This window comes from Giraffa tippelskirchi, chromosome 8, assembly GCF_054371585.1.
Source record: "Giraffa tippelskirchi isolate mGirTip1 chromosome 8, T2T-mGirTip1v1.2.pri, whole genome shotgun sequence".
Classification (NCBI taxonomy): domain Eukaryota; kingdom Metazoa; phylum Chordata; class Mammalia; order Artiodactyla; family Giraffidae; genus Giraffa; species Giraffa tippelskirchi.
Genome location: NC_137282.1, coordinates 34,143,702 through 34,171,084, shown reverse-complemented (window position 1 = coordinate 34,171,084; position 27,383 = coordinate 34,143,702). Strand labels below are relative to the sequence as shown.

At 39.8% G+C, this 27,383-nt stretch overlaps 1 protein-coding gene across 27 annotated transcripts in view; it reads right to left on the bottom strand.

Annotated features, from left to right (window-relative positions):
- LOC145518172 (uncharacterized) overlaps positions 1–27,383 on the bottom strand; it is a 1,384,210-nt gene that overhangs the window by 289,580 nt on the left and 1,067,247 nt on the right. For 19 of the 27 annotated variants that reach the window (XR_014062696.1, XR_014062686.1, XR_014062685.1 and 16 more), the window contains 2 exons: positions 24,516–24,684; positions 23,678–23,834 (listed from right to left, as the gene is read on the bottom strand). The exons of 4 other annotated variants lie outside the window; for them this stretch is intronic. The gene's annotated coding sequence lies outside the window, so the exon portion shown is untranslated. Of the gene's footprint in view, positions 1–23,669; positions 23,835–24,515; positions 24,685–27,383 lie in introns of all 27 variants that reach the window. 4 more of the 27 variants (XR_014062714.1, XR_014062699.1, XR_014062711.1 and 1 more) reach the window with 2 other exon arrangements.

Below are 27,383 nucleotides of genomic sequence, written 5' to 3'. Positions count from 1 at the left end.
CTACCCTTAATACACAACTCATACCCATCGCTGATTGAAGTGGGAGGGCACTCCTGATCCAAATGGGGCCAATGAATGACTTCCTCAATGGGATTTTTAAATGGGGTCAGTTTTTGGCAAATATTAGGTTATTAAGTTGGCTTGAGGCAATGAGAGTCCTCTGGGACTGTGATTTTGCATGAATAACCAAAACAGAGGAACTGCACAGAAAGAGGGGAAGATTCCTAACATTGCTGGTATAATAAGAGAGTTGTGGTCCCAGACAGATTGTTACAGTCTGAGGCATTGTTCATTGGACTTAAATTTTATGAAATGCCTTTAAATATTCCTAAGAAGCATACTTTTTTTATCTTTTCAATTTAAACTTGTACAAGTGGCTTCTATTCCCTGAAAACAAGGATTATTGATTAAGACTTTTCTTCACTCTAATTATCCTCCTATCATAGATTCAGCATATACTTGATTTTGGCCTGTATCTTGTAAATACATTTTAACTGAGATAGTTTTGTAATTGATAAGAAAATTAATATATTATACAATAAGAGAAATACTAATTATTAGAAATACTATTGTGCATAGCTGGGGCCAGCAGAGGAGTACGCGCAATGCCGTGGAGAGTGCTGTGTGAGCTGCAGAATCCTGGGGGTCACAACCTTGGTGCAGAACCAACTGCTAATTCATCCAGAAGCAGGAGGCTTCGGGCCTACAGTTGCACTCATCTCACATGCTAGCAAAGTAATGCTGAAAATTCTCCAAGCCAGGGTTCAACAGTACATGAACCTTGAACTTCCAGATATTCAAGCTGGATTTAGAAAAGGCAGAGGAACCAGAGATCAAATTGCCAACATCTGTTGGATCATTGAAAAAGCAAGAGAATTCCAGAAAACATTTACTACTGCTTTATTGACTACACGAAAGCCTTTGACTGTGTGGATCACAAAAAACTGTGGACAATTCTTAAAAAGATGGGAATACCAGACCACCTGACCTGCCTCCTGAGAAGTCTGTAGGCAGGTCAAGAAGCAACAGTTAGAACCAGACATGGAACAACAAACTGGTTCCAAATCAGGAAAGGAGTATGTCAAGGCTGTATATTGTCACCCTGCTTATTTAACATGTATGCAGAGTACATCATGCGAAATGTCCGGCTGGATGAAGCACAAGCTGGAATTAAGATTTCTGGGAGAACTATTTCTCAAATATCTCATATATGCAGATGACACCACCCTTATGGCAAAAAGCAAAGAAGAACCAAAGAGCCTCTTGATGAAAGTGAAAGAGGAGAGTGAAAAAGTTGGCTTAAAACTCAACATTCAGAAAAATAAAATCATGGCATCCGGTCCCATCACTTCATGGCAAATAGATGGGGAAACAGTGACAGACTTTATTTTCTTGGACTCCAAAATCACTGAAGATGGTGATTGCAGCCATGAAATTAAAAGATGCTTGCTCCTTGAAAGAAAAGCTATGATAAACCTGGACAGCATATTAAAAAGCAGAGACATTACTTTGCCAACAAAGGTCCATCTAGTCAAAGCTATGGTTTTTCCAGTGGTCATGTATGGATGTGAGAGTTGGACTATAAAGAAAGGTGAGAGCTGAAAAATTGATGTTTTTGAAATGTGGTGTTGTAGAAGACTCTTGAGAGTCCCTTGGACTGCAAGGAGATCAAACCAATCAATCCTAAAGGAAATCAGTTCTGAATATTCATTGGAAGGACTGATGCTATAGCTGAAACTCTAATACTTTGGCTACCCAGCAAGCATGGGTCAATGGTGGCCTGCTGCAGGATCAGAGGCACTGATTACAACAGTCCTGGAAGCCATGGCTTGCTGGCCTAAGTTCTTTTGAAGGAGGTCACCATTACCACTTTTACCTTTACCATACCCTTGTCCTGAGGCCAAACTATAGGGAGGGAACACAGCCCTACCCATCAACTGAAAGTTGGATTAAAGATTTACTGAGCATGGTCCCGCCCACCAGAGCAAGACCTAGTTTTTCCAAAAGCCAGTCCTTCCCTTCTGAAAGCTTCCACAAATCTCATCCTTATCTATCAGAGGGCAGACAGAATGAAAACCACAATCACAGAAAACTAACCAAACTGATCAGATGGATTACAGCCTTGTCTAACTCAGTGAACTATAAGCCATTCCCTGTAGGGCCACACAAGATGGACAGCTCATGGTAAAGAGTTCTAACCAAACGTGGTACCCTGGAGAAGGGAATGGCAAACCACTTCAGTATTCTTGCCTTGAGAATTCCATGAACAGTATGAAAAGGCAAAAGGATATGACACTGAAAGATGAACTCCCAGGTCGGTATGTGCCCAATATGCTAATGGAGAAGACCAGAGAAATAGCTCCAGAAGAAATGAAGAGGCTGAGCCCAAGTGGAAAGAACATCCAGTTTTGGATGTGTCTGGTGCTGAAGTAAAGTCTAATGCTGTAAAGAACAGTACTGCATGTGAACCTGGAATGTTAGGTCCTTGACCCAGGGTAAATTGGAAGTGGTCAAACAGGAGATGCCAAGAGTGAACATTGACATTTTAGGAATCAGTGAACTAAAATAGATGAGATGGGTGCATTTAATTCAGATGACCATTATATCTACTACTGTGGGCAAGAATCCCTTAGAAGAAATGGAGTAGCCCTCATAGTCAACCAATGAGTCCAAAATGCAGTACTTGGGTGCAATCCCCAAACTGACAGACGATCTCTGTTTGTTTCCAGGACAAACCATTCAATATCACAGAAATCCAAGCCTGCGTCCCAACCACTAATACTGAAGAAGCTGAAATTGAACAATTCTATGAAGACCTATAAGACCATCTAGCATTAATACCAAAAAAAGATGTCCTTTTCATCATAGGGGACTGGAGTGCAAAACTAGAAAGTCAAGAGATACCTGGGGTAACAGGCAAGTTTGGCCTTGGAGAAAAAATGAAGCAGGGCAGAGGCTAGTAAAGGTTTGTCAAGAGAATGCACTGGTCATAGCAAACACCCTCTTCCAACAACACAAGAGATGACTCTACACATGGGCATCACCAGATGGTGAAAACCGAAATCAGATTGATTATATTATTTGCAACTGAAGCTCTATACAGTCAGCAAAAACAAAACTGGGAGCTGACTGTGGCTCATATCATAAACTCATTGCAAAATTCAGACTTAAATGGAAAAAAGTAGGAAAAATCACTAGGCCATTAAGGTATGACCTAAATCAAAACCCTTACAACTATACAGTGAAAGTGACAAATAGATTCCAGGGATTAGATATGATAGATACAGTGCCTGAAGAACTATGGACAGAGGTTTGTAACATTGCACATGAGGCCATTCCCAAGAAAAAGAAAGGCAAAAAGGAAAAATGGTTGTCTGTGGAGACCTTACAAATAGCTGAGAAAAGAAGAGAAGCTAAAGGCAAAGGAAAAAAGGAAAGATATACCCATCTGAATGGAGAGATTAGGAAGCCTTCCTCAGTGATCAATGCAAAGAAATAGATGAAAACAATTGAATGGGAAAGACTAGAGATCTCTTCAAGAAAATTAGAGATACCAAGCGAATATTTCATGCAAAGATGGGCACAACGAAGGCCAGAAATGGTATCGACCTAACAGAAGCAGAAGATATTAAGAAGAATTGGTAAGAATACACAGAAGAACTATACAAAATGATCCTCATGACCCAGATAACCACGATGGTGTGATCACTCAACTAGAGCCAGACATCTTGGAGTGTGAATTCAAGTGGGTCTTAGAAAGCATCACTACGAAGCTAGTGGAAGTGACGGAATTACAGATAAGCTATGTCAAATCCTAAAAGATGATGCTGTGAAAGCGCTGCACTCAATATGCCAGCAAATTTGGAAAACTCAGCAGTGGCCACAGGACTGGAAAAGGTCACTTTCATTCCAATCCCAAAGAAAGGCAATGCCAAAGAATGTTCAAACTACTGCATAATTGCACTCATCTCACACGCTAACAAAGAAATACTCAAAATTCTCCAAGCTACTCTTCAACAGTACTTGAACCAAGAACTTTGAGATGTTCAAACTGGATTTAGACAAGGCAGAGAAACCAAAGATCAAATTGCCGACATCTATTGGATCACAGAAAAGGAAAGAGAATTCCAAAAAAAATCTACTTCTGTTTCATTGATTGCATTAAAGACTTTGATTGTGTAGATCACAAAACACTGTTGAAAATTTTTAAAAAGATGGGAATACCAGACCACCTGACCTGCCTCCTAAGAAATCTGTATGCAGGTCAAGAAGCAACAGTTAGAACTGGACATGGAACAGCAGACTGGTTTCAAATTGGGAAAGGAGTACATCAAGGTTGTATATCGTCACACTACTTATTTAACTTCTATGCAGAGTACATCATGTGAAATGCCCGGCTGGATGAAATGTAAGCTGGAATCAAGATTGCTGATATTTCTTAATATCAATAACCTCACATATGCAGATGACACCAGCCTTATGGCAAAAAGCAAAGAGGAACTAAAGAGCCTCCTGATAAAGGTGAAAGAGGAGAGAGAAAAAGCTGATTTAAACTCAATATTCGAAAAACGAATATCATGGCATCCGGTTCCATCACTTCACGGCAAATAGATGAGGAAAAAATGGAAAGAATGACAGACTTTCTTTTCTTGGACTCCAAAATCACTGCAGATGGTGACTGCAGCCATGAAATTAAAAGGTGCTTGCTCCTTGAAAGAGAAGCTATGATAAACCTAGACAGCATATTTAAAAGCAGAGATATTACTTTACTGACAAAAGTCCATATATTCAAAGCTATGATTTTTCCAGTAGTCATATGTAGATGTGAGAGTTGGACCGTAAAGAAAGCTGAGCGTCAAAGAATTGATGCTTTTGAAATGTGATATTGGAGAAGACTCTTGAGATTCCCTGAATAGCAAGGAGATCCAACCAGTCAATCCTAAAGGAAATTAATCCTGAATATTCATTGGAAGGACTATTGCTGAAGCTGAAGCTCCAAAACTTTGGCCATCTGATGTGAAGAACTGACTCATTAGAAAAGACCCTGATGTTTGAAAGATTGAAGGCAGAAGGAGAAGGGGATGACAGAGGATGAGACTGTTGGATATCATCACTGACTCTATGGACATGAGTTTGAGCAAGCTCAGGGAGATCCTGAATGACAAGGAAACCTGGCATGCTGCCGTCCATGTTGTCGCAAAGAGTTGGACACGACTGAGCAACTGAAGAGCAACAGCAACAACATAAAACCAAAAAAAAAAAAACCCAGAAAAAAAACGCTTAAAACATTGTAGCAGATCATACAGGCAGGTGGCAAAACAATGGAAATTAAACCTGAAATAGCAAGAATATCAGGAAACTTCAGTTTAACTCCAAGTTTTGCAGAAAATTACTTAGAAAAATTTACTTTATATACAAAACAATGAATTAAAAATGTAAACTCCTGTGAATATCCTTCAGTTATATTATCAGTCTGATTTATAGACAAGTGCTGTCATTTACATTTTCTTTTTTTCATTTGCATACTATGTCCATTACTTTGGCCATTTGATGCAAAGTGCTGACTCACTGGAAAAGACCCTGATGCTAGGAAATATGGAGAGCAGGAGGAGAAGGGGACAACAGAGGACGTATGGTTGTATGGCATCACCAGCTCAATGGACATGAGTTTGAGCAAACTCCAGGAGATAGTGAAGGACAGGAAAGCCTGGAGTGCTACAGTCCATGGGGTCACAACGATTCAGATGCAACTCAGTGACTGAACAACAACAACAATGTAGAATTATTGGGGATAACTGGTAAATGTATAAAAACTGGCTCTCTCTGAAAAAATGTGTGCATATACATACATTTTCAGTGTAAGTTGTATTAATATAAAGCATTTTAAGACATATTTCAAATAATAAAATAACATGCAATATTCTTATCATTTTCATATAGCCAATGAATTATCACAGAATGCTTTTGTTGGTTTGGCTGAATGTCTGTATCAGCAGCCCAGTGCTATAGTAGCATCTGATGAATAACTGTCATTCCAAAATGAGAGTTCTTTGATCTTTTCATTTAAATTAATGAGTGAGATAAAAGAGAAACAGTGAAGATATATGTTGAAAATAAACCTTCAACAATGACATGAGTAGCTTCTTATCTGAAATTGAAAGACTGTTTCCTCAAAATTTTAGCTGTTTTCCATGCAATGGCTATAGCACACTTTTACACCTACACTACATTATTAATATTTTCTACACCATTTTCTGAAGTTTAGACAATTTTTGTTTTGTTTTGTTGAAACCATAACTCAAAGCCTGATGTGTAGAGCTTTCTGACTGCTGTGATACAAATATTCCCATTACCGGACTCCAGCTGTGCAGCATTATTGAAGGCAATATTGAGAAGAGAGGCACACTACCGCAGCATTGCACAGTGTCCTCACACTAGACATAAATAACCTCATTACATAGCAGCAAACTGATTGTGAAACAATGAGTTTTGAGTACTTACTACTTCTTTTGAAAATATAATTTAATTATAATGTTACATATTTTAATTTTTAAATAATCTCAGTATTGAACAAGTTATGCACAAAAATCCCTGAAGATGTAACAATGGGCTCCCATGACTCATTAGGAGCTGGCTCCAACACACCTCTAGAACTCATGTATTATAACTAATAATAATAATAATAAAGTCAGACACAGATGTTCTAAGAAATTTACACCTCATGTGATATGAAGAGGGTGGAGAATCAGGATATTGAATTGGTGCGGTGTTGGTACCAGCCTACATTCATATAATAGCACTGCCATCTAACCAGCCAGCTACCATCTCTGGATTAAAGTGCTCATATGAGGAGGGGATTTTTCTGTGTAATGAACGGGGTCTAGGGTTTGGGAGCAACTTAAACATAGCAACAACTCGGAGGCAGGGATAAGAAGGTATTGTAATCTGATATGAGTGGTAAGCAGGCACTGGGGAAAATGCCATGGAATTCTGAGCACATGAGTTCAGGCACTGCTTGGTAGGCAGCACAGGCAGATTTTAATCAGCTCATTCGAAGTGCATGGTGCTGAAGAAGCAAGTGTGAATCAATGGTTCCTAGGTCCTCAAAGGTAGCCTGGGGAACCCTCTGCCTCAGCAGATCCAATCCAACACATCCTGGCTGGGGGCAGAAATGCCCGTGAACAACTGGATCGTAGAAAAAGCAAGAGACTTCCAGAAGAAAACATCTACTTCTGCTTCATTGACTATGCTAAAGTCTTTGACTGTGCAAGAGACTTCCAGAAGAAAACATCTACTTCTGCTTCATTGACTATGCTAAAGTCTTTGACTGTGTGGATTACAACAAATTGTGGAAAATTCTTCAAGAAATCGGAATACTAGACCACCTGACCTGCCTTCTGAGAGATGTGTATGCAGGTCAATAAGCAACAGTTAGAATGAGACATGGAACAACAGACTGGTTCCAAATAGGAAAAGGAGTACGTCAGGGCTGTATATTGTCACCCTGCTTATTTAACTTATATGCAGAGTACATCATGTGAAATGATGGACTGGAAGAAACACAAGCTGGAATCAGGATTGCTGGGAGAAATATCAATAACCTCAGTTATGCAGATGACACAACCCTTATGGTAGAAAGTGAAGGGGAACTAAAGGGCCTCTTGATGAAAGTAAAAGAAGAGAGTGAAAAATCTGGCTTAAAATTCAACACTCAAAAAACTAAGATCATGGCATCTGGTCCCATCACTTCATGGCAGACAGATGAGGAAACAGTGATAGACTTTATTTTCTTGGGCTCCAAAATCACTGCAGATGGTCACTGCAACTATGAAAAGATTGCTCCTTGGAAGAAAAGCTATGACCAACCTAGACAGCATATTAAAAACCACAATGAGGTATCATTTCACACCAGTCAGAATGGCTGCTATCCAAAAGTCTACAAGCAATAAATGCTGGAGAGGGTGTGGAGAAAAGGGAACCCTCTTACACTGTTGGTGGGAATGCAAACTAGTACAGCCACTATGGAGAACAGTGTGGAGATTCCTTAAAAAACTGGGAATAGAACTGCCATATGACCCAGCAATCCCACTGCTGGGCATATACACCGAGGAAACCAGAATTGAAAGAGACGCATGTACCCCAATGTTCATCGCAGCACTGTTTACAATAGCCAGGACATGGAAGCAACCTAGATGTCCATCAGCAGACGAATGGATAAGGAAGCTGTGGTACATATACACAATGGAATATTACTCAGCCATTAAAAAAAATACATTTGAATCGGTTCTACTGAGATGGATGAAACTGGAGCCCATTATACAGAGTGAAGTAAGCCAGAAAGAAAAACAACAATACAGTATACTAATGCATATATATGGAATTTGAAAGATGGTAACGATAACCCTATATGCGAGACAGAATAAGAGACACAGATGCATAGAACAATTTTATGGACTCTGAGGGAGAAGGTGAGGGTGGGACGTTCTGGGAGAATAGCATTGAAACATGTATATTATCATATGTGAAACAACATCATTCCATGTTCGATGCATGAGACAAGAGCTCAGGGCCGGGGCAATGGGATGACCCAGAGGGATGGGATGGGGAGGGAGGTGGGTGGGGGTCCAGGAAGGGGAACACATGTAAACCCAGGGCTGATTCATGTCAATGTATGGCAAAAACTATTACAATATTGTAAAGTAATTAGCCCCCAACTAAAATAAATAAATTTATAAAAAAAAAAAAAAAGCAGAGACATTATTTTACCAACAAAGTCTGTACAGTCAAAGCTATGGTTTTTCAAATAGTTATGTTTCGATGTGAGAGTCAGAACATAGAGAAAGCTGAGAGCCAAAGAATTGGTGCTTTTGAACTGTGGTGTTGGAGAATGTTGGAGAAGATTCTTGAGAGTCCCTTGGACTGCAAGAAGATCAAACCAGTCAATCCTAAAGGAAATCAGTAATGAATATTCATAGGAAGGACTGATGCTGAAGCTGAAGCTCTGATACTGTGACCACCTGATGGAAAGAGCTGACTCATTGGAAAAGACCCTGATGGAATGTTACTAGGACTGGACCTGCCCTCAGTGGGTGGGGGAACTGAAGCAGGGGTCCAATCCCCACATTAGCGCAATTGTCTGGGTCAGAGGATAAACATTTAAGGCTGAGAGTGAAGCAGCTGATCTGTGACAGCCTAAATGGAATGAGAATCAGACAGTCCTTGCCGCAGCCATACCTACCCCAGACAGGGATGCATGTTCCCTGGAAGGTATAGCAGCTGGGAGCTGGAGTGTAAGGATTGTGGAGCAATCCCAGGGTGAGGGCTACTTTTGACTGAGGAGAGACAGACCAAGGGAACCTGACCTGAGGGAGGAGATTATAGTGGGAAATGCTGTGGAGGAAAGCCAGGCAGCCATGGAAGCAAGGCGGTACTGCTGAGTCATGCATAGGGGGTGGAGCCATCACCATAGCCACTCTCCCCCACATGCCAGCATCGGCAGCTGAACAATGGAGAGGCTGGCCCATCAAGCACCTGACCCGTGGAACAACAGAGTAGGACCCCACCCAGAGTGCCCCTTTAAGTACCTCAACCGCCAATTTACAGAGTTGGACCCTAGCCAGGGGGCCTCTTCTATGTGCCTGATGCACCAAACAAGAGAGAGAGACCCCAGGCAAGGGGTCCCTCTAAGTGCCTGAGCAGGTGGAGCTATGGAGAAAGACTAGCCAAAGAGGCCTTCTGATTACCAACTACCAGAGCCTCGATAAAAGACTCTGATCAGGCCATAACTCCTGCAGCTGAGGCAATCTCTCAGGGGCCCTGTGTCCCAAGCAGCTGTGCCACAGTCACGCTCAACCCTCACTGGGGCAGAGCTGCCACAGGCAAAAATAGTCTTGTATCTATGTAGGTGGGGTCACTTCAGTTGTGCCCAACTCTTTGTGACCTTGTGGACTGTGGCCTTCCAGGCTTCTCTGTCAGTGAGTTTCTCCAGGCAAGAATACTGGAGTGTATTGGCCAATGCTGGTTGCCATACCCTTCTAGAGCACTATATTTCCTGCTGCCCTAGCCACCAACTCCCCTGAGTACCTGGTGCTGCCAGAGCCCCTGGGACCCAAGCAGCTGCACCACCTCCACACCTGGCACTCACTGGGGCAAACCCAAGTCCTCAAGGGCAGCCAAACCCCAGTGGAGGACCCATATGCAGAAGTGGAAATAAAACCACAATTGAAACTCAGAGGCAGTGTGGCTAAGAAAGTAGACCCAAACCTTCGCACCAGCTGTACAAGCTTCAGATTAAATCCACATGATTAAAGCTAGGCACACTCTGTGTCTATGCAATATATAAGAGGACACTGAGAGCTCCCACAAAAGAAAACACACTATTTCTGATATCTGTGGACACTGAAGGCAAGAACACACAGGAATAGGACCAGATTAGAGTCTGAGCTGCCCCTACAGCAGGTCTAGAGACTAGCACAATGTTGGAGGGAATCCTAGGGAGGCGAGGTGGACTATGACTCCCAGAAACGGAAAGGATGCTGACAGCAGAGATTCAAGGAAAATATTTATTATTCTTATATTTTGACTTGTTCTGTAGTTTCTTTAGGATTATTTCTTTTTTTTTTTCTTTTTCCCCGCCTCTGTTGTAGTTGTCAATTTTATTAGCACGATGAAATCTAATTAACCTTTTGAGTTTTTTGTTTTTCAACCATACTTTTTATTGCTGTTATAAACCTCTGTCTCCACATTGGCCTTTTACAGTTCTGTGGAGTTTCCTTTCTCTTTTTTTTTTTTCTCTTTTTTAAATTTTAATTAAAATTTTTTTAAACCTATTATTATTTTTCTACATTTATTCCTTTGTTTGCTTTTCCTACTGTTCTTTTCCCCTTGCAGTTGACCTTTAATATATATAAATCTTCTTTATCTACCTCGATTTAACTTTGCATTTCTATTTTTTCTTTCTTTTTCTCACCATATTTTTTGGTTTTGTTTTCATTGCTTTATTCCCCAGTTGGCACCTTGCTTTAGTTTTGTTTTCCAGTTTGTGCTTTATTTAGTTTTATTCTTAACTGGTGGATATCATTTTTGATATGCTTTGTTCTCCAGGTCAATCTATTGTACCTTATTTTTGTTGGACTATTTTGATTTTGCTTATGGGTGTATATGTGTAGGTGTATATCCCACTATTTTAATTATTATTTGTCTAATTTTATAACTGCTATTTTTCTAGGGTTCATCTTTGGTTTCTCACTTTTGGGTATCTGTTTTAATCTCATTTAATGCCATAGCAAACCACCTGTGGACTCTCTGTTCCTGGCCAGAGATCAAGCCCTGAGCCTTTGGAGTAGGAGCACTGACCCCAAGACCCTAGCCTACCAGAGAACTCCTAATCCTAGGGAGTATCAATAGTGAGAACTCTCACAAAGGAAACCACTTGAATATAAGACCCGGCATCACCCAATTACCAGTAGCACCCTGTGCAGGATGCCTCATTCAAACAACAAACAAGACAATAATACAAACCAAATCATCAGCACACAGGATTACCATCTCACTCAGCCCTGCACATAAGGGGAAAAAAAAAAAAAAAAACTCAGCTCAAATCTCACCCTATATGAAGCTTACACAAAACTGGACCAAACTTAGGAGGGCAGAAACCAAAAGTAATAAAGAATTCAACCTTGAAGCCTAGGAAAAGGAGACCTCAAACACAAAAAGTTTAAAAACATAACATAAAGGCAGATAAATACTGCACAAATGAGGGAACAAACTCGAAACACAGAAGTCCAAGTAAATGAAGAGGAAATAGGCAAACTACCTGAAAAAGAATTCAGAATAGTGATTGTAAAGATGATCGAAAACCTTGAAAATATAACGGAGAAAATGCAAGAATCAATTAACAAAGACATAGAAAAATTGAAGAATAAACACACAGAGACAAACAACACACTTACTGAAATTAAAAATACTCTAGAAGGAATCAACAACAGAATATCTGAAGCAGAAGAATGGATCAGTGATCTGGAAGATAAAATGGTGGAAATAACTGCTGAAGAGCAGAATAAAGTAAAAAGAATGAAAAGAACTGAGGATAATCTCAGAGACCTCTGGGACAATATTAAACACATGAACATTTGAATGATAGAGGTACAAGATGAAGAGGAAAAAGAAAGGATAGGAGAAAATTTTTGAAGAGATTATAGTTGAAAATTTCCCCAACATGGAAAAGGAAATAGTCAGTGAAGTCCAAGAGGTGCAAAGAGTCTGGAACAGGATAAACCCAAGGAGAAACCTGCCAAGTCACATACTAATCAAAGTAACAAAGATTAAACACAAATAAAGAATATTAAGAGCTGTAAGGGAAAATCAACAAGTAACATATAAGGGAAATCCCATACGTTTAACAGCTGATCTTTCAGCAGAAACTCAGCAGGCTAGAAGGGAATAGCAGGATATATTTAAAGTACTGAAAGGAAAAAAATCTACAACCAAGGTTACTCTATGGCAAGGATCTCATTAAAAATTGATGCAGAAATCAAACACTTTACAGACAAGCAAAGTTAAGAGAATGCAATACCACCAAACCAGCTACAACAAATGTTAATGGGACTTACATAGTCAGGAAATACAAGAAAAGAAAAAGATCTACAAAAACAAACCCCAAACAATTCAGAAAATGGCAATTGGAACATATATATCAATAATTACTTTAAATGTAAATGGATTAAATGCTCCAACCAAAGACACAGACTGGCTGAATGGATACAAATACAAGACCCATATATATACTATCTACAAGAAACCCACTTCTGACCTAAAGACACATATAGACTGAAAGTGAGAAGATGGAAAAAAATATATTCCATGTAAATGGAAAGTAAAAGAAACATGGAGTAGTCAGAGAGTCAATTTCTAGGTAGGTTCATAAGAAGTCTGGGGTCCCTGAGGAAGAGAGAGAGGTCTGGGGCTCTCAAAGAGGAGATAGGGGTCTGCAGTTTTTAAGGAGGAGAAAAGGACAAAGGCTTCTTTTCTACATTGCCTTGTCTTAGTGAATACAACAATGAATCTTCCTTGAGGACATGTTTCTCTTTAACAAGAACCTTCTGACTAATCTTGTTATCTTAACAGTTATGTTGTGGGAGTGGGTCTGCTAAGACCTTTCTATTGACTAGTGAGGGGGCACTCTTCGTCCCCCTGCTAATGTCTGTGTCAGAAGCTTTCTCTGTCCCTTTTTATACTTTAATAAAACTCTGCTACACAAAAGCTCTTGAGTGATCAAGCCTGGTCCCTGGTCCCAAAGCTAAATCTTCTTCTTCGGAGATCATGAATCCGACCTATTGCTATCAGTAGCAATCCTCATATCAGACAAAGTAGACCCTGAATAAAAGAATATTATAAGACATAAGGAAGGATGCTATACAATGATCAAGGGATCAATCCAAGAGAAAGAGATAACAATTGTAAATATCTATGCACCCAACATAGGAGCATCTCATTACATAAGGCAAACATTAACAGACATAAAAGAAGAAATTGACAGTAACACAATAATAGTATGAGACTTTAACACCTCACTTATGCCAATGGACAGATTATCAAAACAGAAAATTAATAAGGAAACACAAGTGATATCTTAGATGAGATGGATCTCATTGATATCTTCAGGACATTCCATCCAAATGCACAAGACTACACCTTCTTCTCAAGTGAACATGGAACATTCTTCAAGATAGACCACATCTTCGGTCACAAATCAAATCTCAGTAAATTTAAGAAAATTAAAATCATATCAAGCATCTTCTCCGACCACAACACTATGAGACTAGATATCAATTACAAGAAAAAAACTGTAGAAAACACAAACACATGGAGATTAAACAATACGTTTCTAAATAATGAACAGGTTACTGAAGAAATCAAAAAGGAAATAAAAAAAAATTCCTAGAAACAAATGACAAAGAAAACATGACAACTCAAAACCTATGGGATACAGCAAAAACAGTTCTAAAAGTAAAGTTTATAGCAATACAATCCTACCTCAAGAAACAAGAAAAACCGAATAGACAACCTAACTTTATACCTAAAATAACTGGAAAAGAAGAAGAAGAACAACAACAAAAAAACAAAATTAGCAGAAGGAAAGAAATCATAAACAACAGAGCAGAAATAAGTGAAAAAGAAATGAAAGGCACAATAGTAAAGCTTAACAAAACTAAAAGCTGGTTCTTTTAGAATATAAACAAAATTGACAAGCCTTTAGCCAGACTCATCAAGAAAAAAATAGAGAAGAATCAAATCAACAAAATTAAAAGTGAGAAAGGAGAGATTACAAGAGACAATGCTGAAATACGAAGGATCATAAGAGGCTATCATGAGCAACTATATGGCAATAAAATTGACAACCTGGAAGAAATGGACAGATTCTTAGAAAAGTTCAATCTTCCAAGACTGAACCAGAAAGACATAGAAATTTTGAACAACCCAATTACAAGCACTGAAATTGAAGCTGTGATAAAAAATCTCCCAAAAAACAAAAGCCCAGGACCAGATGGTTTCAAAGGTGAATTCTATCAAACATTTAGAGACTAGGTAATGCCTTTTCTTCTAAAAATGTTTCAAAAAATTGCAGAGGAAGGAACACTTCCAAACTCATTCTATGAGGCCACCATCACCCTGATATCAAAACCAGACAAAGATAACACAAAAAAAGAAAACTACTGGCCAATATCACTGATGAATATAGATGCAAAAATCCTCAACAAAATTCTAGCAAACAATTTCAACAACACATTAAAAACTCACACACCATGATCAAGTTGGGTTTATTCCAAGAATGCAAGGATTCTTCAATATACGCAAATCAATCAATGTGATATACCATATTAACAAATTGAAAGATAAAAACCATATGATCATCTCAATAGATGCAGAAATAAACTTTGACAAAATTCACTACCCATTTATGATTAAAACTCTTCAAAAAATGGGCATAGAGGAAGCTACCTCAATATAGAAAGGCCATATATGATAAGTCTGTAGCAAACACTATTCTCAATGGTGAAAAACTGAAAGCATTCCCCCTAAGATCAGGAACAAGACAAGGGTGTCTACTTTCACCATGGTTATTCAACATAGATTTTGAAGTCCTAGCTACAGCAATCAGAGAAGAAAAAGAAATAAAATAAATTCAGATTGGAAAAGAAGAAGTAAAGCTCTCACTGTTTGCAGATGACATAATACTATATATAGAAAACCCTAAAGATAATATCAGAAAATTACTAGAGCTAATCAGTGAATTTAACAAAGTTGCAGGATACAAAATCAATATGCAGAAATCACTTGCATTCCTATATACTAACAATGAAACATTAGAAAGAGAAATTAAGGAATCAATCCCATTCTCCATTGCAACAAAAAGAAGAAAATATCTAGGAATAAATCTACATAAGGAGACAAAAAACTACACAGAATATTATAAGACACTAATGAAAGCATTCAAAGATGACATAAACAGATGGAGAGATATTCCATGTTCCTGGGTAAGAAGAGTCAATTTTGTGAAGACGACTATACTACCAAATGCAATCTACAGATTCAGTGTGATCCCTATCAAATTAACAATGGCATTTTTCACAGAACTAGAACAAAAATTTCACAATTCATATGGGAACACAAAAGACCCTGAATAGCCAAAAAGTCTTGAGAAGGAAGAATGGAGCTGGAGGAATCAACCTTCCTGACTTCAGACTTTAGGTTATACTACAAAGCTAAAGTCATTAAGACAGTACGGTACTGGCACAAAAACAGAAATATAGACAAATGGAACAAGATATCAAGCCCAGAAATAAACCCACACACCTATGGGTACCTTATTTTTGACAAAGGGGGCAAGAATATACTATGGGACAAACACAGCCTCTTCAATAAGTGGTGCTGGGAGACTGGACAGCTACATGTAAAAGAATGAAATTAAAACACTTCCTAACACCATACACAAAGATAAACTCAAAATGGATTAAAGGCCTAATGTAAGACCAGAAACTATAAAACTGTTAAACTCTTAGAGGAAAACATAGGCAGAACACTTGATGACATAAATCAAAGCAGGATCCTCTTTGATCCACATCCTAGAGTAATGGAAATAAAAATAAAGTAAATAAGTGGGACCTGATTAAACTTAAAAGATTTTGCACAGCAAAGGAAACTAAGCAAGGTGAAAAGACAACCCTCAGAATGGGAGAAAATGATAGCAAATGAAACAACTGACAAAGGATTAATTTCCAAAATATACAAACAGCTTATGCAACTCAATACCAGAAAAACAAACAACCCACTCAAAAAGTGGGGAAAAGACTGAAACAGACATTTCTCCAAAGAAGACAAACAGATGGCTAACAAACACATGAAAAGATGCTCAACACTGCTCATTATTAGAGAAATGCAAATCAAAACTAAAATGAGATATCACCTCACACTGGTCAGAATGGCCATCATCAAAAAATCTTCAAGGAATAAATGCTGGAAAGGATACGGAGAAAAGGGAACTCTCTTGCACTATTGGTACAAATGTAAATTGATAAATCCACTATGGATGGAGGTTCATGACATTCTACAGGAGACAGGAATCAAGACCATCCCCAAGAAAAAGAAATGCAAAAAAGCAAAATGGCTGTCTGAGGAGGCCATACAAAGAGCTGTGAAAAGACTGGAAGCGAAAAGCAAAGGAGAAAAGGAAAGATATACCCATTTGAATGCAGAGTTCCAAAGAACAGCAAGGAGAGATAAGAAAGCCTTCCTCAGTGATCAATGCAAAGAAATAGAGGAAAACAATAGAATGGGAAAGACTAGAGATCTTTTCAAGAAAATTAGAGATGCCAAGGGAACACTTCATGCAAAGATGGGCTCAATAAAGGAGAGAAATGGTAGGGACCTAACAGAAGCAGAAGATATTAAGAAGAGGTGGCAAGAATACACAGAAGAATTGTACAAAAAAGTTCTTCACAACCCAGACAATCATGATGGTGTGATCACTCACCTAGAGCCAGACATCCTGGAATGTGAAGTCTTAGGAAGCATCACTGCAAACAAAGCTAGTGGAGGTGATGGAGTTCCAGTTGAGCTATTTCAAATCCTGAAAGATGACATTGTGAAAGTGCTGCACTCAATATGCCAGCAAATTTGGAAAACTCAGCGGTGGCCACAGGACTGGAAAAACTCAGTTTTCATTCCAATCCCAAAGAAAGGCAATGCCAAAGAATGTTCTAACTACCGCACAATTGCACTCATCTTATATGCTAGTAAAGTAATGCTTAAAATTCTCCAAGCCAGGCATCAGCAATATGTGAACTGTGAACATCCAGATGTTCAAGCTGGTTTTAGTAAAGGCAGAGGAACCAGAGGTCAAATTGCCAACATCCGATGGATCATCAAACAAGCAAGAGAGTACCAGAAAAACATCTATTTCTGCTTCATTGACTATGCCAAAGCCTTTGACTGTGTGGATCACAATAAACTGTGGAAAATTCTGAAAGAGATGGGAATACCAAACCACCTGACCTGCCTCTTGAGAAACCTGTATGCAGGTCAGGAAGCAACAGATAGAACTGGACATGGAACAACGACTGGTTCCAAATAGGAAAAGGAGTATGTCAAGGCTGTATATTGTCACCCTGATTATTTAACTTATATGCAGAGTACAACATTAGAAATGCTGGGCTGGAGGAAGCACAAGCAGGAGTCAAGATTGCTGGGAGAAATATCAATAACCTCAGATATGCAGATGACACCACCCTTATGGTAGAAAGTGAAGAAAAACTAAAGAGCCTCTTGATGAAAGTGAAAGTGGAGAGTGAAAGAGTTGGCTTAAAGCTCAACATTCAGAAAACTAAGATCATGGCATCCGGTCCCATCACTTCATGGCAGATAGATGGGGAAACAGTGGAAACAGTGGCTGACTTTATTTTTCTGGGCTCCAAAATCACTGCAGATGGTGACTGCAACCATGAAATTAAAAGACGCTTACTCCTTGGAAGGAAAGTTATGACCAACCTAGATAGCATATTTAAAAGTAGAGACATGACTTTGCCAACAAAGGTCCATCTAGTCAAGGCTATGGTTTTTCCAGTGGTCATGTATGGATGTGAGAGTTGGATTACAAAGAAAGCTGAGCACCGAAGAATTGATTCTTTTGAACTGTGGTGTTGGAGAAGACTCTTGAGAATCCCTTGGACTGCAAGGAGATCCAACCAGTCCATCCTAAATGAGATCAGTCCTGGGTGTTCATTGGAAGGACTGATGCTGAAGCTGAAACTCCAATACTTTGGCCACCTGATGCGAAGAGCTGACTCATTGGAAAAGACCTTGATCCTGGGAAGGATTGAGGGCAGGATGAGAAGGGGACAACAGAGGATGAGACGGCTGGATGGCGTTACTGACTCAATGGACATGGGCTTGGGTGGACTTAGGGAGTTATTAATGGACAGGGAGGCCTAGCATGCTGTGGTTCATGGGGTCGCAAAGAGTCAGACATGACTGAGCAACTAACTGAACTGCACTGAAAGCCACTATGGAAGGAAGACATTATGGAGATTCCTTAAAAAACTAGGGGAAAAAACTACCATATGACCCAGCAATCCCACTCCTAGTCATCTACCCTGAGGAAACCAAAACTGAAAAAGACATATGTACCCCCAATATTCACTGAAGCACTATTTACAATAATTAGAACATGGAAGCAAGCTAGATGTCCATTGACAATGAATGGATAACAAAGGTGTGGTACATATACACAATAGAATATTACTCAGCCATAAAAAGGAACACACGAGTCAGTTCTAATGAGATGGATGAACCTAGACCCTATTGTACAGAGTGAAGTAAGTCAGAAAGAGAAAGATAAATATCATATATTAATGGATATTTAGGGAATCAAGAAAGATGGTACCGAAGAATTTATTTGCAGGGCAGAAATGAAGAAACAGACATAGAGAACAGACTTATGTACAAGGGGAGAGGGGAGGAGAGGGTGAGATGTATGGAGAGAGTACTATGGAAACTTACATTACCATGTGTAAAATAGATAGCCAATGGGACTTTGCTGCATGTCTCAGCAAACTCAGACAGGGGCTCTGTATCAATCTAGAGGGGTGAGATGGGGAAGGGGGATGGGAGGGAGTTTCAAGAGGGAGGGGACATATGTATATCTATGTCTGATTCATACTGAGGTCTGACAGAAAACAGCAAAACTCTGTAAAGCAATTATCCTTCAATTAAAAAATAAATTTATTTTAAATAAAGAAAAGAAAAGACCCTGATGCTGGGAAAGATTGAAGCAAGGAGGAAAAGGGGATGACAGAGAATGGGATGGTGGGATGGCATCACCAACTCAAGGGACATGAGTTTGAGCAAGCTCTGGGAGCTGGTAATGGACAGGGAAGCCTGGTGTGCTGCAGTCCATGAGGTTGCAAAGACTTGGACATGCCTGAGTGACCAAACTGAACCAAATGCACAGGGCACAGGATGTCAAGTAATTAGATTTTCAGAGGGATTATGGAAGATACTGCCTGTTAAACACATATTTAAGTTGGGGGACAGATATTTTGATAAAAGAAGAGGGTTTGATATCATTAATACAAAAGTGCAAAGAAAGAAAATGTGTGAAGGGAGAGAATTTCAAAGAAGTTAATTGGGGCGGAAACGGAGAAGGGTTACAAGGTTGGTGGCTGGATATTTAAGGGGAAAACAGGAGTCATACTGTGAAAGGATGAAGAGTTTGGATTTTGTCCTGTGGGAAAGAGAATTTGACTTTTTAAAAACCGAGGGAGTTTTGCTTCTTAACATAGTAAATTTGATGGCTATGTGTGGAAAGATAATAATGTCAAGGAAGCTACTGCTATAAGGATGCAGGCAGTCACAGAGTGGAGGAGAAGCCATTCAACAGAGATTCTCACGTGAACTAAAGCTGAAATGATGGCTAACTTTTCTGGGAATGAGGAAGCGTCACATTCAGCCTACAATGCCTACTTTTAAAGAGCAGGTAGATGGTTATACCATTTAGAGATACAGAAAATACGGGAGGGCAGTGGAAGCTTGTGACAGAGTACTGCATTGTGTTTTCACTGGTGGAGCTCTGGGTGTGGCTGGACCATGCAGACCTACTCCCAGAAGTGCAAATTGGGTCCAGACATGCGTAAATTGCTGAGGTGCTGGCGTGGATGTGAGGGCCCTTTCAGTCAAAGCAACGGCACAGATGCCAGGTAAAATGAACTGTGCCTTTTATTTATCAACCAGATCCTAGATGATCATTGATGAGAGTCTCAAGCGCAGAGTGTGACACGGGGGATTAATGATTTAAAATTGTTAGAATGGGAGCTGAGGAAGTGGAAACACCAAGCTTCTTTCAAACAGCTTGGTGGTGAAATAACCGAAGAGGACAGAGAGAGGTTAATGGAAAGAGCGAGGCGCAGCTGGGAGAGGCATGCGTGTCTATGTCTTTGCACCTTAGTGGATCCACCTATGACCATGTTTTTGTACGGGAACTGTCACCTCAGGTTGTACTTTACATGATGAATATGACACCCCTTTGTAAGATCAACATGAAAACTATAAATTAAAACAAATATATTCAGAGATGATAAAATATTAACTAGGATTTCTTTTTAGCACCTCACTTCACTGATAGTGAAGTTTGCAGTTATTATTCTTTTCATTATGTAAGTACATGTCAGTCCTGTAGGAGAGGTCTATCAATTAAATAAGGGCAGGTAAGAACAATTCATTATGAGAAATCCCAGGTGAGGGAGAGAAGAGACATGAAACCCTAACACTGAGGTGAAATGGTTCTAATCTAAACAATGATTTTTTTTTTTTTAATCTGTCCAGCAGCATGGAAGTCACAGAGAAACAAAGACAGAGTTTCATCATCAAACTTCATAGGTGCCAAGACTCCTAAGAGAAACTCGAGAGTCTGAGCACAAAGGCAGGCCCGTGATCCACCAGGACACATGAGATACACGTGAAAGAAAAGAAAGTGCAACTGAAAGTCACTCAGTCGTGTCCGACTCTTTGTGACCCCATGGACTATAGAGTCCATGGAATTCTCCAGGCTGGAATACTGGAGTGGTTAGCCTTTCCTTCTTCAGGGGATCTTCCCCACCCAGGGATCGGACCCAGGTCTCCCACATTGCAGGCAGATTCTTTACCAGCTGAGCCACAAGGGAAGCCCAAGAATACCAGAGTGGGTAGCTTATCACTTCTCTAGTGGATCTTCCCGGCCCAGGAACTGAACCTGGGTCTCCTGCATTGCAGGTGGATTCTTTATCAACTGACCTATTTGTTAAATGATAGATCATGTTGTTAACTTTCTCCCTCTCTCTGTGTGTGTATATAGAATTTGAATGCTGAAATTATGACAAGAGTAAAGCATTCAGACCAAATCCTTTGGGATTTTGAATTATTACAAATACATATACTTGGCTTTAAGATGTTTGATGGAAAACTAAACATCTATAAATCTGAATAATGCTCTGCAAGCTGCCTGATAGCTACCTTTAGAGACTGTTTTTATTGCTGTTGTATGTTCCTTTGTTGACCATAGTCTTAAAATTCTAGTACTGTGATGAGGACTGACTTAATTAACATTTAAAAGATATGGAGAATTTGTGAGGAATGTACATTTCAAATATTTGCAGTTCTACAAATTTTGGCGTGAAAATACTTGTATAGTCTATATTATTTTATTTAGTTTATTTCTAAATAATATGCCTATTGAGATTCATGTGTTTCCTTTGTACATCTTTATACAAAACCATGTCTTTTTGATGTCCCTGTTTACCTGAAAACTAAATTTTAACCAATACATAAGAAGTATTTATGGTGACTATAGAGCCTGGTGGAGAAGGCAATGGCAACCCACTCCAGTACTCTTGCCTGGAAAATCCCATGGACGGAAGAGCCTGGTAGGCTGCAGTCCATGGGGTTGCTGAGAGTCGGACACGACTGAAGCGACTTAGCAGCAGCAGCAGCAGCATAGAGCCTGGAGGTTTGAGAATATGATATTCACATGCCTAAGAAAGCATGGGGACTATATGGCCATAAGAAGGCAACTCTGGCCTTTACTTTGGCTTCTGATTTTAAGATGCTAAATCGTCAATTACATAATATCAAAAATGACTATTACACACACTCTCTCTCACCAGGTCTATAATATACAAACATATACTCTGTGCTTTAACAAAATTACAGCTTGTTAGCTGTCAAATAATTATTAAAACCACTGGGGGGTATAACTGATTTGTTGTTGTTCAGTCACTAAGTCCTGTCTGACGCTTTGCAACTCCATGGGCTACAGCACGCCAGGCCGCCGTGTCCTTCACTACACACACACACACACACACAACTTTGTATTTCATCCACTATGGGGACCCGTTATGAATTTTCAGAACTGTGATGAACCAACATTAGTTCTTTAAAATTATGGTAGTAAAAAGAAAACAAAAAATAACTGTATTTAAATCAGTTAGATAGCTATTTTTTGTAATCATTTATTGAGAAATATTTTATCAAGTATTTCACCGACATTAGGGGGTCAGACTCAAATCAAATACATGTACATTTACCTCAAAGTTTAAAATCTATATATAACTTTAACTAAAGCAGATTCTGGATGAGATAATAGGAAGACCAGAGTAATCTGGGAATATGCTGTTCTAGAGTAAAGCTTGCCTTTATTGAGCTGATTAGTGTTTAAATTACAATGTCCATGGGAAACAGAAAATCTAGTCTTAATTCAGCCCATTTCTGTTCTCTAAAATAACTGGATTGATGAGGAAATGCTGGAGGAGTTGGAAAAGGACTTTGCAGAGATCTTGGTGTATATCTGTGAAATGTTGATGCAAGACACTAAGACACTCAACAAGGGTTAAAAATAGGACCAACCCTCCAGGAAGAGAGATGGCAATAGCCAGCCAGGAAATCAGAACCTTAACTAAACATCCAGAAAATGAAGCCTCTCAAGAGCAGGCTTCATCTTCACCAAAAGGACTGGAATTCGCTTATACTATATATATGAGACTTAGGGCAGAGGGCCAATTCCAGATGAGATTTACTTTTTTAAATTTCATCCCTGGTGTGTTGCCAGGCTAAAATAATTGGGTGAAGCTGAGAGCTTACGTAGAAAGTTGGAAGGACATACAACTGGATGGAAGTGAAGAAGTCAAGGACAAACACAAAGCTAACTGTCTAAGACCCTGATGCTGGGAAAGATTGAGGGCAGAAGAAGGGGATGACAGAGGATGAGATGGTTGGATGGCATCACCCACTCAACAGACATGAGTTTGAGCAAGCTCCAGGAGATGGTGAGGGACAGGGAAGCCTAGCATGCTGCAGTCCATAGGATCACAGAGTTGAACACGACCTAGCGACTGAACAACAACTATCTAAACTGTGTCACAGAGTTTGGGAACAAAAAGTGGTAGAAAATTAATGAGCTCTTTATAGACTGCTTCAAGGGTTAAAGAAGTATCAGACCATTTGTGACATCATGATTATAATTATTCCCAATTATTTACTACCCATTTCCCTGAAAAGGATTATTTATCAATTGCTTGCCTTGGATTGGCAGTGCCTTCCAGCAGGAAGTAAGTATTAAGAGTGCACTTACTTAAGCCACTTACTTACTTACTTGACCATGTGCTTTCCCTTGGTGAATGATGTGACAGGATGTCGATTCCAAACAGAAACATTGAGAGCCACGGTAGGTTTTATCCAACTCTTGTTTGTTTATTTTTTTAATCTGCCACAAGACAGCATGTCACAATGTAGAGTAATTTCTTTTCATCCTGAAATGAAGGAAAAAGTGGAACACGAGCAGAGCTGTCAACAACTAAAGCCCACGTTAGAGGAACGGATACGGGCTGCTGTGCATCACTGATATTTGGGAGGTGATTTATTAACACAGCAAAGCTGAGTAGTTCAGAAACTATGTAAGAAGTGAAGCACAGCCACATAGAAAAAGCAGCATATGTGGTCCTGGCCGCAGGACCACAACTATAATTGGTGAAAATTATTGCTGAAAATCAACTATAATTGGTGGATGGAAAATGGCAACCTGTTTTGTGTATTGATGAAATTTTATGTATTAATGAAATTGGTAACAGTGTTTTCTACAATAACATTTAAGCCATTTAATGTAACTAATTAACTTGTGACTTTTGGCAAAAGGGGTAATACACAGAACTTGATCAAGTGTGCTTTTGCTATTGGCTGGATTTAAGAAAACAAAGATGAGACCAGAAAAGAACTCACTAGTTAGCCAGAAGTAAAAGAGGAAAAAGACAGTGCAGACAACTAAGGACTTGCAGAGTTGAAAAACTTGGAAGTTCTTGAAAGTACTCTAACTTATTATTAACCCAGAGCAAAGTCCAAATTAAGATACAGGTTCACATCCCTACGGGAAAGTATGGAGTTCCTATGAAAACTTTCATTAAGTCAAAATAGCAATAAAGTGAAGAAGCAATTACCTTAGGACATGACGCTGGCAGATGAACAAAATAAACTGTGACAAAGCACAGATGCTCCTGGGAAGTTCAAGGCTCTGGCAGCTTGATGCTGAGATGTAGGGTGTGGTACCCAGGAAAGGAGTTTGGTTGGCTGCTTTGAGTGTGCACTGCCTCTGTGTGCAACAGCTCACTGAAAAACATAGGTGCAAAGATAGTTTGCCTTTTCACCTTTTTCTGTAAAAGCTAAAATCCTCTTCAGATTTTTTGGTTAATGAAAACAGAAACCCATATAAAAAACATGTCTTGTAAAAATGAAGTGGCCTATGGCAAACTTTCCAAAAGCAGGGGATACCTATAATTGTCATCTGTTCTTGGTTCATAAGTCCGAATAGATTATGGTAGCTACAGATAAATCATTTCAGTTGAACAAAATAGGGCACAGAAAACGGACCAAGACTGGCTTCAGAGTGAAGTCTAATAAACTCAACATGATATTACATAAGGGCAAGTCAGGGACTTCCTTGCTGGTCCAGTGGTTAAGACTCCCTGCTCCCAATGCAGGGGGCCTAGGTTCAATCCCTGATCAGGGAACTAGATCCCATATGCCACAACTAAGAGCTTGCATGCCCCAACTAAAGATCCCACATGGCCCAACTAAAGATCCAACACAGCAACTGAGGAACTCGTATGCCACAACTTGAGACAGAAATGGTGTGGACCAAACAGAAGCAGAAGATATTAAGAAGAGGTGGCAAGAATACACAGAAGACTATACAAAAAGATCTTCACGACCCAGATAATCACGATGGTGTGATCGCTCACCTAGAGCCAGACATCCTGGAATGTGAAGTCAAGTTGGCCTTAGGAAGCATCGCTATGAACAAAGCTAGTAGAGGTGATGGAATTCCAGTTGAGCTATTTCAAATCCTAAAAGATGATGCTGTGAAAGTGCTGTACTCAACATGACAGCAAATTTGGAAAACTCAACAGTGGCCACGGGACTGGAAAAGCTCAGTTTTCATTCCAATCCCAAAGAAAGGCAATGCCAAAGAATTCTCAAACTACCACACAACTGCACTCATCTCACACGCTAGTAAAGTAATGCTCAAAATTCTCCAAGCCAGGCTTCAACAGTACGTGAACCATGAACTTCCAGATGTTCAAGCTGGTTTTAGTAAAGGCAGAGGAACAACAGATCAAATTGCCAATGTCCATTGGATTATCTTATGGGCCAAATAAGCCAGGAGGCCAAGTACATGTTCATGGGTGGAGAAGGTTATTCCTTCCCCTAGGAAAGCATGTGATTATATAGCAACATGCTGCTGCTGCTGCTGCTGCTAAGTTGCTTCAGTCGTGTCCGACTCTTAGTGACCCCATGGACTGCAGCCCACCAGGTTCCTCCGTCCATGGGATTTTCCAGGCAAGAGTACTGGAGTGGGTTGCCATTTCCTTCTCCAATATAGCAACATGGTGATGCATAATTAAAAAGCATGAGGAAAATTAACAAACAATAGTACAAAGAACAATATCCACAGTCTTGGTCACAAACATCTGTGTGTGTGTATGCTCAGTCATGTCCAGCTCTTTGCAGCCCAATGGACTGTAGCCCACCAGGCTCCTCTGTCCATGGGATTTCCCAGGCAAGAATGTGGATCAGGTTGCTGTTTCCTGCACCAGGGGATCTTTGCAACCCAGGGATCGAACCTCCATCTCTTGCATCTCCTGCATTGGCAGGCAGATGTTTTATCACCGAGCCAGCAGAGCAGCCAAATCACAAACATCTTTTCTACAGGTAGTAGAGATTGCAACCCTGCCCCAAGGAAGATGCACCGAAAATACAATCCAGTCATGACAATCAGATTCATATTTGAGAAGATATTAATAATCTCTATTGGGTTTCCCTAGTAGCTCAGTGGTAAAGAATCTGCCTGCCAAGCTGGAGACTTGGGTTTGATCCCTGGGATGGGAAGATCTCCTGGAGAAGGAAATGACAACCCACACCAGTATTCTTGCTGGGAAATCTCACAGACAGAGTAACCTGGTGGGCTTCAGTCCATTGGGGTCTCAAAGAGTCAAGCTCAACTGAGTTACTGAGCACACACACACATTTAATCTCTATAGCAGGTCCAAATGGAGCTTTTAAAAGTTGGTGGCACATGAACACACAAACATACACACACTTACTCATTCTGTATTCTAATCCCTACACACTCAAGGTTAATAGTGGAATAACGGCTAGAGATCCACAATTACTACTACTATTCAGAAATGGGATGTGATGGGGTATAGGATCAATAGCCCATAGTAATTCTGGAATTCTGTTGGCCAGATTTTTCAAGGAGCATAAAATGTTTTTTGATTATAATTTTTCTCCCTGGATATAGTCCAATCTGTCCTTCTTAGTGGCCCTCAGCTCTACTTCTGGACAATTCTTATTCATTATATGAGTAAACTTTTTTAACTCTGAAGAGAGCACTGAGGAACATACCTTCTTTGTGCTTGAAGAGCTTGCTCACTAGTTCCAGAGATTACACATCAATGCAAAGCTGTTGTACATCTCAAATAGTAACCGTCTCTTTTAATCCATGTTGGTGGTTTTTTCGACAGTGCACCCTCTTAATAACATTACTTTTCACTTGTTTGATTCCAGTCATTTCCATGTGCAAACCAACACACTCACAGAGCTTTCTGAGGCAGCCCCTGGTGCCCTTCTTCTGCCTTGTCCTTATTTTTTAAGATTTATTTTATTTATGCATTATTTGGCTGCTCAGGGTTTTAGCTGTGGCATCAGTTCAGTTCAGTTGCTCAGTCATGTCCGACTCTGCGACCCCATGAACTGAAGCACACCAGGCCTCCCTGTCCATCACCAACTTCTGACATTTACTCAAA